Source organism: Vulpes vulpes, chromosome 2 (genome assembly GCF_048418805.1).
Source record: "Vulpes vulpes isolate BD-2025 chromosome 2, VulVul3, whole genome shotgun sequence".
Taxonomy (NCBI): Eukaryota; Metazoa; Chordata; class Mammalia; order Carnivora; family Canidae; genus Vulpes; species Vulpes vulpes.
Window position 1 is genome coordinate 71,431,804 of NC_132781.1, and position 12,649 is coordinate 71,444,452.

The 12,649-nt window shown below is 33.3% G+C and overlaps 1 protein-coding gene across 49 annotated transcripts in view; it reads right to left on the bottom strand.

The window, feature by feature from the left end:
- ADGRL3 (adhesion G protein-coupled receptor L3) overlaps nt 1-12,649 on the bottom strand; it is an 808,546-nt gene that overhangs the window by 592,677 nt on the left and 203,220 nt on the right. For 2 of the 49 annotated variants that reach the window (XM_072748889.1, XM_026003546.2), the window contains exon 3: nt 4,573-4,699. The exons of the other annotated variants lie outside the window; for them this stretch is intronic. The gene's annotated coding sequence lies outside the window, so the exon portion shown is untranslated. The remainder of the gene's footprint in view (nt 1-4,572; nt 4,700-12,649) is intronic. 49 annotated transcript variants of the gene reach the window in all.

The following is a 12,649-nucleotide window of genomic DNA, read 5'->3' on the forward strand; positions in this document are numbered from 1 at the left end:
AGCACTCTCCATGTAGAGCAGGAAGCCCAAGTGGGGCTCAATCCCAGGACCCTGAGATCAGACCTGAACCAAAACCAAGAGCCAGATGCTTAAAAGACTGCATCACCCAGGTGCTCCAGTTTCTTGTCTTTATATTCAAGACTATTCCTATTAAAAATATATAAAATATACAAAATATTTTCTAATGTCAAAGCAAAAAGGAGAAAATACCTATAAAATAAGAATATTTTAAATATTCCATTCCAACATAATTTAGAAGCCAGCTTAAAATATTGGTTTGCACATTTCATTCATTTTTAGAACAAATAGAAAGCTATGATATAGATTAATAAAGTATTGTATTTACTGAGAATCTCCATAAAAAATTGGAGGATTTAAGCTAAGATTTTAATGTAAATATAAAAACTTCATTATCATTAATTTAATGACAAAAATTGGAAAATTTTATCAAATATTAATTAAAATTTTACCAAATTATACCTTTTACAAAAAACTAAGTGAAAATTCATTTTTATAATATGACAAATATCAATTCCATAACGAGAAAAAACAGAAAAAAACCCATAGAAATAGAATGCTTTCATTTAATATATTATTGGAAAAGACAAAGCATATTTCATATTCTTATTTGTCTCCTCTCCTCTCTCTCTTTTTTTTTAAATATTTGTTCATTTATTCATAAGAGACACAGAGAGAGAGAGAGAGGCAGAGACACAGGCAGAGGGAGAGGCAGGCTCCTCACAGGGAGCCTGATGTGGGACTCGATCCCGGATCCTGGGATCATGCTCTGAGCCAAAGGCAGATGCTCAACCACTAAGCCACCCAGGCTTCCCTCCTCTCTTTCTCTTAATGTAACTGCAAAAACACTGGCTAATCAATAACCAGTTACTAATAGTTAAGCAAAATAAAAAGTATATTAATACAACTGTTAGAAATACTCATTTAGATCATGTTACTTTAAGTAATTCTTAGCTCTTTACCAGAAGAGAAGAATAAAAGATTGAAGCAAGTAAAATTCTTCTCTGGGAATAAGAGTGGTATAACTTAAATATAAAAAAAGAAGAAAACTGATTATCCAATGTTCAAAGTAATAAACACGCACTGAGTAGTAGAAAGAATATTTTTGGCAGGTTTTTTTTTTTTTAATTACATGCAAGGGACAAAGTATCTTATATTTGTGAAGCATTTTTTCACTAAGGAGTTTACAAAACTACAGATTTTAACTAGGCCCAACCAGAGGCAGATAGAAGAAGCCTTTGTTAAACTATTATTCCCCTTTTACCAGGTAAGTTAGCTCCTGGCTCTCTATTTCTATGCAATGCTTTCTGCCATTCAGAATGATCTCTGACAGCCTAATAGTGAGTTCTGATATAATTTCCTGACCTGTTTCCCACAGAGGATGGATTCACATCACAACAATATGGTTTAACCTAATATTGAAAACAGGACTTCTGGACATAAATATTCATAATAAGTGTAGAAAAATCACACACAACTCCCAAATATGTAGAAATTATTTGAAAAGTTCATCATTTTAATAAATCCATCCTAAATTGTTAAGTTCTAAGATATATCCTGTCAACATTTGACTCTTCTTGGGCTTGCTATCCTAAAGTACCAAAACCCAATACAAGGGAAAGAATAAGGAAAGTTATGTATATTCTCATATTAAAAAAAGAAAACCATAGTAATTTCTAACTCTCCAACATGCTCATTATTATTAAACTGTAAATAAATAAAGAGTGAATATGTTTTCTTTTCATTTGTCATAGAGAGAAGGTCTAAAGAGTTAATCTGTCAAATAATTAGTCTGGCTAAATTATGGATGGTAATATGGAAGCATCTATTAAGTATAAAATTTCATACTAATCTGGCTTCATATATTCATATTTCTTATCAGTGGAGCATACAATTTTATTAATTTTCATTAATAGTGAAAATCAGCAATAATACATTCACTCTCCTTTATCCTGATTCTACATATATTAATATACATATTCAAATTGATATTTTCTGAAGTCATAATGGCATCTGGAACTGCCCCTGTTCAAAACAAGGTAAAAAAAATATTGATCAAGAATGAAGGTACATATGTATCTTTTTTCTCTTTCTCTAGCTAAGTAAAACTAAAAATCCTGGACGTTATACACAAAACAAACACAAGACTAGAAGAGTGGAGAGGATAAGGCAGACAGTCTAGAGACTTCAAGATTCAAGGAACAATGTGGTGATGAGTTCCCTGTGTTTTGTTTGGTTGGTTTTTGGGGGTTTATAAAACCCAGACTTGGCACATAGGAAGCTGACAACCTGAAAATACCAACAAGTACATACAAAAAAATAGTCCAACTAAAGCTTGCTCTAGAAAAAGAGGCAGCACAGTAATTCAGAAAACTTTTCATGAAAACCCTGGCAAACAACGCAGAAAACATTGTAGCCTCACCCACATCCCTGCCACAAAGCCAAGAAAAGCCTATAGACCTACCTTCACTAGGTTATAACAAGGCACCACAATGTCTCCCACCCACCAATGCCAACAACGAGGCATCAGAGGAGGCCAAGTGGGACATCTGGACTTTCATCCTCTCTAGGCAGTAACAGTGATTCTCCAACTCCACGTTCTCTATAAGGATTAAGTGGAGAACCCAGATACACCCTGAACACAGTAATGAAGCACCACTTATGGGGTAGTTTGGGCAGAAGTCAAGAACAGATAGACCTTTACCACTGCCCAAAGGTAAGGAAGCACCCTCTGCTCCGTGGTGTCACTAGAGGCCACAATGAGTAGTAACAAAGCGCCATAAACACTCCCAACTAGGGAGGTATCAGTAAAGGACCAGTGAGAACTAAAAGTCCCAGCCACATCCAGCAGTAACAAAGAGCTCCCTTTCAGGTTTTAGAAGCGGCTAAATGGGGGAATTTGTACTCCTATTTCTACAGTACCATGATAAGGCAGGACTCGACCTCTCCAGTTGGGGCAGGGACAAAAAAAAAAAAAAAAATCAGACAAAACAAGATTTAAATAAAATCCATACCTCATAATGATTAAAATGATTAAAAATCATTTGTCATTTGAATAACCAGTAAGATCTCAAACTGAATGAAAATATCTCAATAATGTCAATACTGAAATGACAGAAATGGTGAAATTATCTGATTTTTAAAACAACTATCATAAAAATGTTCCAATGAACAAAATAAATAAGGATACAGAAAAACTAAAAAATGTCATCAATCAACAGACTCCACTCCATCAACAGACTCCACTCCAACAACACTCCACTCCAAAACAGCAGAAAACACAGACTTTTTAAGGACTCATAGACAACAAATATGATAGATAATATCCTGGAATATAAAATAAACATCAATAAATCTAAAACTATTGAAATCATGCAGATTGTGCTTTCTGGCAAAATAGAATCACTAACAGGAAAATCTTTGAATACTTTGGAGACGAAACAACACACTTCTAAATAACCCAAAGGGAAAGAGGAAGTTTTATTTTTATTTTTTTTAAGTGGAAGTTTTAATTGAAGAAAATAGAACATACTAAAATTTGTTCAACACCGCTAAAGCAGTACTGAGAGAAATTCTGAGTGCTCAGAGCATAGTAGAAAAAAGAAAGAATGTCAAATAGGTAATCTAAGCTCTGTCCTCGGGAACCCAGGGGATAAAAAGAGTAAAATGAACTCAAAACAAGCAGAGGAAGATGTAATATAAATAAGAGCAGCAACCAATGAAACTAAAAACAAACAAAATACATAAAAATCAATGAAAGAAAAAGATTCTTCTTTGATATGACCAAATAATTGACAAACCATTAACAAGACTGAAAATAGGAAAATAAGGCACAAATTACCAATATTAAGAATCAAACAGGGAATGTTGAAGATTCTGTATACATTAATAGGATAATAAGGGAACATTACAAATAACTTTTAGCAACTTAGATGAAATAGACCAATCCTTTAAAAAACATAAATTAACACAATTCACCCAAAATAATTTTAATAGCTCTATAACTATTAAATAAATTGAATTTTGCAAGTTAAAAGCTACCAAAAATGAATCTCCAATCCTAAATGGTTTTGGTGGAGAATTCTACCAATGCTTAAAGAATTAATATTAATTCAATACAATGTCTTCCAAAAAAATATGAGAAGAGGAAATACCTCCCAATTATTCTTATAAAGCTAATACTACCATGTCAGGAAAACCAACTACACATTAAAGCCATTCAGGAACATACACATGAAAATCCTTACCAAATATTACCAATACTAGATAGATAAATAAATAGATTGAAAGTAGTATACGGGGTACCAAGAAGGTTCTTTTCACTGATACAACATTGGTTCAATATTCAAAAGTAATCAGTGTAATCAAGTAAGGCAGGCTAAAGAAGAAAAATCACATGATCATGTTGATCAAACCAGAAAAAGGATTTTACAAAATCTTCCACCCATTCTTGATTAAAACTCACAGAAAAAAAAAAAAAAAACTAGGCATTAGGAGATATTCCTCAATTTGATAAGAGGCATATAAAAAAATGACAACTGACATTACACTTACTGATGAAAGACTAAATAATCTCTTCTCAAGATCAAGAATGAAGCATGGATGGCCACTCTCATTATTCTTGGATTGTTATAGTAATAAAGTCTGGGTGCTACAGGGAAAGGGACAGCCACATGGATCACTGAAAAAGAAGAGAGAACCCAGAAATAGGCTAGTGCAGTTATACCCAACCTATTTTTGATAAAGGTGCTTATGCAACTGATTTGAGGAAAGATGATGGCCTTTTCAACAAATGTTATGAAAGCAATTAGACACACATAAAAAATGAACCTCAATATAACTTGCTCGTTTTATAAAAATTTAATTCAAAATGTACCACAAACTTAAATATATACCACAAACAGCAGAAACTGTAAGGAAAATAAGAAGAGAAAATCTTTGGGCTCTAGGGATAAAGACTTCTTAGACTTGTTTTCAACTGCACAATTCACAAAAGAATATTGAGAAATTAAGATTTCATCAAAATTAAAAATTTTGGCAGGGAGAAAATATTTACACCATATATTTGAAAAGGAGTAGTATCTGGCATATACAAAGAATGATCAAAACTTACACACATGGATACTTAGTAAAATATTGACAAACGACATGAACGCATATTTTACCAAAGAGAATGAAAAGATGGTAAAAAAAAAAAAAAAAAAAAAAAAACAGGGAGAATATTCAACATATTAGCCACTATGGAAATGCAACTGAAAGCAGCATCAATTTGATGTAAATTCTCCCATGTGATAATGGCTAAAATTTAAATTCGTGAAAAACCTCTAAATGAAGAAAACAGGATCACTCATACATTGTTTATTGGAATGTAAAATGACTGTAAAATGGTACAGTCAGCATGGAAAACACTTCTTCAGTTTCTTAAAGAACCAAATATACAATTACTGTATGACCCAGCAATTGTTCTCATGTATATTATTTTCCCAGAGACAAAAACTTACATTCACACAAAAACCTGTATGTGAATTCATAACAATATTATTCATAATCACCAAAACTGGTCATATCTTTGAACAAATGAATAGTTAAGCAAATTGTGGTACACCCATATCATGAGATACTACTCAGCAATAAAAAGGAATGAACCAATGATACAATGTAACTATCTGGATGAAATCTCCAGAGAATTAGTGAGTGAAAAAAATTCCCCCAAAACTATATACTGTATGATTGCATTTGTTTAATGCTTTTGAAATGACAAAATAGTAGAAAAGGAGAAGAGATAATGGTTGCCAAGGATTAAGAAGGGTTAAGACTTGGAGAGGAATGGATCTGGCTATAAAAGAGTAATAACAGAGGGAATCCTTGACAGGATGGCAATACTCTGATCTTCACTGTAAAATCATCAATATTCTACTTACAATATTGCTCTGTGGCAAACCAAACATATGTTACCATTGGGGAAAACTTAGTAAAAAGTCAAAGAAAAGGGGATCCTTGGGTGGCTCAGTGGTTTGGCACCTGCCTTCGGCCCAGGGAGTGATCCTGGAGTCCCGGGATCAAGTTCTGCATCGGGCTGCGTGCATGGAGCCTGCTTCTCCCTCTTCCAATGTCTCTGCCTCTCTCTCTCTGTGTGTCTCTCATGAATAAATAAAATATATTTTTAAAAAAGTCAAAGATATCCCACTGTAATACTTCCTACACATCAACCTATATCTATAAATTTTGCAAATAAAACATTTTAATTTTAATTCAAAACAATGTAAAAATGAAATAATAAAATTTATTTCAGATATGTTTGCTTAAAAACCTTTACTATATGACCTTAATTAGGGATCAAATTATAGAAAGATAAGACAAAATTATTCATATTGTAAAATAATGTTTGTTCGAATAATTTTCAGGAGTCAAAATTGGTTCAAAATAATATTCAAACATTTACTAAGGTGATTGGTAAGGTAAATATTAAGAAAATTGTGTAAATTAATTTCCACATTTGCATACTCAATTGTATTTATTCGATATGCATACAAATCACACTATTTTAAAAGAGAAACATTTTAAAATTTATAATTTAAGCTAAATAAGAGTGATGATGAGCATCTTTTCATGTGTCTTTTGGCCATCTGGAGATCTTCTTAGAAAAAAGTCCATACTCATGTCCTATGCCCATTTTTTAATTGGATTATTTGTTTTTGGGTTGAGTTTTATAAGTTCTTTATAATTTTATTAATTTCTTATCAGACATGTCATTTACAAATATCGTCCCCATTCTGCAAGTTGTCTTTTAATTTTACTGGTTGTTTCCTTCAATGTGCAGAAGCTCTTTATTACGATGAAGTCCCAGTAGTTTAGTTTGCTTTTGTTTCCCTTGCCTCAGGAGACATATCTAGTAAGATGTTGAGACAGCCAATGTCAAAAAGGTTACTGCTTGTGTTGTCCTCTAGGATCTTAATGGTTACCTGTCTCATATTTAGGTCTTTTATACATTTTGAATCTATTATTTTGTATCATGTTAAGAAAGTGGTCCAGTTTCTTCTTTTGCAAGTGGCTGTCCAGTTTATCCAACACCATTTGCTGAAAAGACTATCTTTTCTCCTTTGGATATTCTTTCCTGCTTTGTTGAAGATTAATTGGCCATAAAGGTGTTGGCTTATTTCTGGGTTTTCCATTCTGTTTCATTGATCTATCTGTCCGTATTTGTGCCAGTCACATAGTGTCTTGATCACCACAGCCTTGTAATAGAGCTTGAAGCTCAGAAATGTGATATCTACAGTTTCACTTTTCTTTTTCAAGGTTGCTTTGGCTATTTGGGGTCTTTAGGGATTCCATACAAATTTAGGGTTGTTTGTTTTAGCTTTGTGAAAAATGCTGGAGGCATTTTGATACGGATCCCATTAACGTGAGGTTACTTTGGGTAGTATTAGATATTTTAACAAGTATTTGTTCTTCCAATCCATAAGCATAGAATATTTTCTATTTCTTTGTGTCATCTTCAATTTCTCAGAAGTGTTCTATAGTATTCAGAGTACAGATCATTCACCTCTTTGGTTATATTTTTTATTCCTAGATATGTTACAGTTTTTGGTGCAATTGTAAATGGGCTCAATTCCTTGATTTCTTTTTATCTGCTTCATTATTGGTGTATAGAAATGTAATAAATTTTCTACATTGATTTTTATCTCCTGCAACTTGACTGAATCTATCATTAAGGAAATACAAATCAAACCTACAATGAGATATCACCTCAAACCTCTCAGAATGGCTAAAATCAACAACATAAGAAACAAGTGTTGGCAAGGATGTGGAGAAAGCGGAACCGTCTTTCACTGCTGGTGCGAATGCAAACTGGTACAGCCACTCTGGAAAATAGTATGGAGGTTCCTCAAAAGGTAAAAAGTAAACTACCCTGTGATCCAGCAATTGCATTACTAGGTGTTTACCCCAAGATTTCAAAAATAGTAATTAAAAGGGGCACATGGACCCCAGTGTTAACAGCAGCATTATCTACAATAGCCAAATTACAGAATCAGCCCAAGTGTCCATCAACTAGTGAATGGATAAAGAGAGAGAGAGAGAGACAGAGAAAGAGACAGAGAGACAGAGACAGAGAGAGGGAGAGAAGAGTGCTATATTACTCAGCCATGAAAAAGAATGAGATCTTGCCACAAGGACATGGATAGAGCTAGAGAGTATTATGCTAAGGGAAATAAATCAATCAGAGAAAAACAAATACCAATAATTTTACTCATGAGTAACTTAAGAAACAAAACAAGTGATCATAAGGGAAAAAAAGAGAAATAAACCAAGAAACAGACTCTTAACTCTAGAGAACAAACTGATGGTTGCCAGAGCAGTGGTGAGGGTGGGAAATGGGTTAAATGGGTGATGTGGATTATGGAATGTCCTTGTTGTGGTAAACACTGGGGATTGTATGTAAGTGTTGAGTCACTAAACTACACCTGAAATTAATATCATACTTTATGCTGTGATTTAAATAAAAACTTAAAATATAAAATAAAATAAAAAATAAAACTTTATTAACTATGACATTAAGTCCTGGTAAAAAAAGGGATTGTATATTTATTATGCCACTTATTACTTCTAGACTATTTTAAATGGACAAATTTCATACCATTAATTGTCTAGAAAATCGCAAAAGTACAAGTGCTTGCTATAATGGCTTAGGATCTGACTATAACTTCAGGAACTACTTATATATCTCCCTATTTATATATTATTCAAAATCCTAGGAAAATTATGAAATTGCTATATTTAAATTTAAAAATTGTATTAATTTTTAATTAATACATACTAATTTCCAAATGCTGAATACTATGAAAATTCCAAATGCTGAATACTATGAAAATATTGAAGTCTAGTATATGTTTATGTTCTATGTTTAATGTTTATATTGATTATTGATGTTGACTATATTTGGGGTATTTATAATTTTTTTTAAGTAAGCTCCACGCCCAGTGTGGAGCCCTTTTCAGGACTCGAACTTATGACCCTGAGATCAAAACCTGAGCTGAGATCAAGAGGATGTTTAACCAACTAAGCCACTGAGGGGCCCCAGAATTTTGAATTTATTAATGTGAAGTTAATATACCAATGTCTTCAGTTAATATATGTGAATATTTTAATTATGACTATTTCATGATATTTCATCATTTTATTACTTTATAAAACATAATCGGACCCCAAACTCCTATCAGTTTGCAATATGTAACATCAATTAATGGAATATTTTTCAAATAAATCATTTTGATAAGCATTTTATGTACCCTTTAAACTGTATACATAATTTTCCCCAAGGTATTAAAGAAAAACTGGTTTGAAATTTCACAAAGCTGGTTATCAAAGCTTAGCTGTATTAACATCACTTATATTCTTTCAAATAATTTTCCTTGAAAATTCAAGACATTTGGAAGACTTCATTTCAGGTTGACAAATAAATAAACCACCTTAAAGAACAACAAATCTATCACCTTAATATTTTTAGAATGAAATAGAAATATAAAATCTCACTAACCATCAAAGAAATCCAAATCAAAACAACAATGAGGTCTCATGTCACATAAGTCAGAAAGACTATTAACAAAAAGACAAGAAATTACAAGTGTTGATGAGGATGTGAGGAAAAGGTAACCCTCTTGCACTGTTGGTGGAAATATCCATTGATCCGGCCACTGTGGAAAACACAATGGGGTTTCCTCAAAAATATTAATAATAGAACTATTATTAAAAATTAAAAATAGTGGGACGCATAAGTAGCTCAGTGGTTGAGCATCTGCCTTTGGCTCAGGGCATGATCCTGGAGTCCTGGGACTGAGTCCTGCATCAGGCTCCCTGCATGGAGCCTGCCTCTCCCTCTGCCTAGGTCTCTGCCTCTCTTTGTGTGTCTCTCATGAATCAATAAATAATTTTTTAAAAATTTAAAATAGAATATGATCCAGCAATTCTACTTTTGGGTATTAAGAAAATGAAAACATCAATTCAAAAAAGTATATGTACCCCCATGTGCAACGGGACATCATTTACAGATTCAATTAAGTTAAATAATTATTCATTCTGGTTTCAAGTAATGGACTTGAAAATCCTCTCCAGTTCATTCTACATTTAACACTGTATAACTGTTTGACACAGTTGTAAGGGGAATACTTTCAGGGAGGATTCTTTCTTGGAGAATCAACAAAACTCCCTCAAATTTACTAAAAAGGCATTATAAAATAAATAATCATTCAAGATGATATAAGCACAAAACCTCAAATTGATAAAGATAATGAATTTTTCCCTCTATTTAGAATGTTGTCCCTTGGCTTGATGCATCTTTTAAATTGTATCCAAAGGTGAGTGTGTGTGTGTATATATATATTTTTTAAGAATTATTTATTTATTTATGATAGACATAGAGAGAGAGAGAGAGAGAGAGAGAGAGAGAGAGAGAGAGAGAAAGGCAGAGTGTGCCACAGGCAGAGGGAGAAGCAGGCTCCATGCTAGGAGCCCGATGTGGGACTCGATCCCGGGACTCGAGGATCGCGCCCTGGGCCAAAGGCAGGCGCTAAACCGCTGAGCCCCCCAGGTATCCCCTATATATATATATATTTTTTAATATACACACACACACACATATATGTAACATCTACCCAATGCTATGAAATGAATAAATAAGTAAATTAATAAAGTTTATCCAATAGTAGGCAAGCTTAAAAAGTGCTTGCTTCCAGTGGTGCTTCCATAACACCCCATGCATACCTCTTTTCCTGGGCTGTACCCCACTCAACTGAAGCGACTGCACTACTTGTCTGAGTCTCTGACCATCACTTAGCTTTTTGAGATAAGAGAACACAGTATCTGTCTACATTTGAGATTTGAAATGTGACAATTACTCAGAACCCAATTCATATTTATTAAAATGAATAAGGCTTCACACATCCTGAATATTTTTTTTAAGATTTTATTTATTTATTCATGAGAGACACAGAGAGCGCAAGAGAGGTAGACATAGGCAAAGGCAGAAGCAGGCTCCATGCGGGGAGCCCAATGCAAAACTCGGTCCCAGGACTCCAGGATCACGCCCTGGGCCGAAGGCATGCGCCAAACTGCTGAGCCACCCAGGGGTGCCCACATCCTGATTATTTAATCTAAAAATAAGAAAAGTCTGAATGTCTTCATTAAATTTAAATCCTTTTAAAAATTGGCTCTTATCTTAAAAGAGAATTATCATTTCATCACAATTTTTTAGCTGACTTTCTTGGTATCCACACTAATTTTGAAAGTGTTTGGGAAATCTCTCAAAGCTCCCAAGTATTTCCTGACATCTAGTAAGTAAAGTATAAGCAGTCATACCAGCGGATCAGTTTAAGATATACTTGAAACTCCTGACATATATAGAGGAAACAAAATTAAACAATTAAGGTACAAAGACTCGATCATTTTTCCAGGAAAACATAGAGGGAAATATTAGCCAAATTGTATGTAAAAGTACATTGATATCATTAATGAATCAAACCTGGAATTTAAACACGGCTCTTATGTATTAACACAGATCATATCACATTTGAAATAGCCAGTTATCCATAAAGAGGCAACAAAAATTTGGCAGGCTGTTTAGAGACAATCCTGCTTATTTTGCTACAACATAATCTCTACATAGGAAGGAGGGCTGGAAAATTTGTGTTACTGATGTTACTTGTCTCCTGATAGGATGCCCTGAGACGACCACCCCATCTCTTTTGTGGCATTCTTACCAAAATAATGTATGACCTAAATCTAATCATGAGAAATCAGAAAACTCAAATTGAGGGACATTCTGTAAAAGAACTGTCCTATATCATTTATAAGTTCAATGTGAGGAGAGGCACAGGAAGAAATCAACAAAAGAGGCGTAGTTACTGAATATAATGCAGGATTAGCAATTTTCCTTTGTTCTAATGGATAGCAGCAGGACAACTGACAACATCAGAATAAGGTTTATTACAACCATGACCAGCTTAAAAGAAATGTAACCAGTGCAGTTACATGAGCTTTATCCTCAAAAGAATCAACATTTGGGGTGAAATGCTCTTCTGTAATCATCTTGAATTCTTAATAATTTATCTTTGCCTTTGTGATCTGCACATGAAGCATGATGTGAAAACAGAGTATGTGTATCCACTATGCTAAAAACAAACAAACAAACAAACAAACTGTGGTCTTTTTTAAGTAAATGTGGTTAAAGGTAAAATGTTAATATCTGGAGGAATGTAATTGAAAAATATTAAGGAATTCTTTGTATAATTCTTGCAATATGTCCAATAAAAAGAATGAAAAAATTCTTTTCTATCTAGCCCACCTCTCAATATTACTCATTTTTATAACCTATGTGTACAGAAGTACAAATACAAAGTTATTTAAAAAAATGTTATTTTAAAATTTCCAACACCATTCTTTAACCTAACGAATAACTGGAAAGAAAAAAACTATAGAGTTTTATTTTTTCTCCCCTTATTTTTGCCAAATTGCTGATTTATGCACTTTTATTTTTCAAAAAGGACATTAAAATATGCAAACACACACACTTGTATTACTTACTGTAAAAATTTGGTATATTTATCCTCATGTACAAAAATGAAGTATATGCTATCTC